Genomic DNA, 1,144 nt, shown 5'->3' with positions numbered 1-1,144 from the left:
GCCGCCCCCCTCGAGGCCCCCCCGCTGAGCCGCCGCGGCCTCCTCCGCGAGAGCTTCCCCAACCCGCGGGCGGTCAGCACCGAGGTGTAGGCACCCGTGCCACGAGCGCTGGGTGTCCCCGGCCGGCACCCGCTTGAAGAAAGGAGCTTTTTGGGGAGGGGTTCAGGCAGAGAGGACCCCCCCGAAGCCCACCCGAGACCAGCACCGTCCTCCTGCTTGAACCGCCCAGCCTGGCTCAGCTTTACGGGCGAGAAGACGAGAGACCTCGAAGGGCGACATTAAACCGGCCACCTCCGAACCCGTCATAAGTGTCATTATTATTCTACTCTATCTCCTGAAGGGGCTTGTCTAACGAGGGCTATGTACAGTACAACCTAATTTAATTACCCCAGGCTCCCCCGACACCCCGAGCAAGGGCTCTGGTGTCCCCATGCAGCCACCCGAGGCAATGCCTGCCGCCTCCGGCAAATCCCACTGGGAATGGCGATGGGAAAGCAAAGAAGGGAAGATGCAGATCACCCTGCTCCCCTCGTACTGTGTTAGTTGCCACTAGCAGTTAGCTGTTGTGTTCGAGTGTAAGGTAGGACACCATCTCCCACCTGCTTTGGTCTCTACACGTGCTGAAGAAGCTGGAGATGTTCATTCAGGTCACTGCCCAGGGAAGCAAAGTTGCTCACAAGACCGCTCACCTGCGCCAACGGGCACAGGCTGATCCTTCTGCAGCCAAAGCCTCCACCTCTTCTACTCTTCACAAGCTTTCTTAGGAGCCATTTTAACTTGGACCAATAAAACTGGCAAGATTGTTACTTATGGGAAGAGCTGCACCCCTAAATGACTGCAGTTTTGGTCACCTTCAGTGTTCAAAGCCCTACCCAGCCCACCCTGACAGCTCCGGACAGCCGGAGGAAGGTTGGCTTTAGGATGGCTTTTCCTTTCAACCACCAGGTCATGTCTCCTCCTTTGCGGGACCCACAATGTCCCATGGGAGGACAACTGATGTTCAGGTGACCAGGGTCCCTCCACCCTCATCTTGCTTTTGGAAGAAGAGGATGACCCAAACTTGGGTTCACCAGCTTTGTGACCAGTAATGACAGCCAGTGACTCTGCCTTTCTGCAAAAATGAATGTGGGAAAGTTTCTTCTTC

This window comes from Chaetura pelagica, unplaced genomic scaffold (assembly GCF_000747805.2).
Source record: "Chaetura pelagica isolate M959 unplaced genomic scaffold, ChaPel_1.0 scaffold363, whole genome shotgun sequence".
Taxonomy (NCBI): domain Eukaryota; kingdom Metazoa; phylum Chordata; class Aves; order Apodiformes; family Apodidae; genus Chaetura; species Chaetura pelagica.
This window is presented reverse-complemented; position numbering follows the sequence as displayed.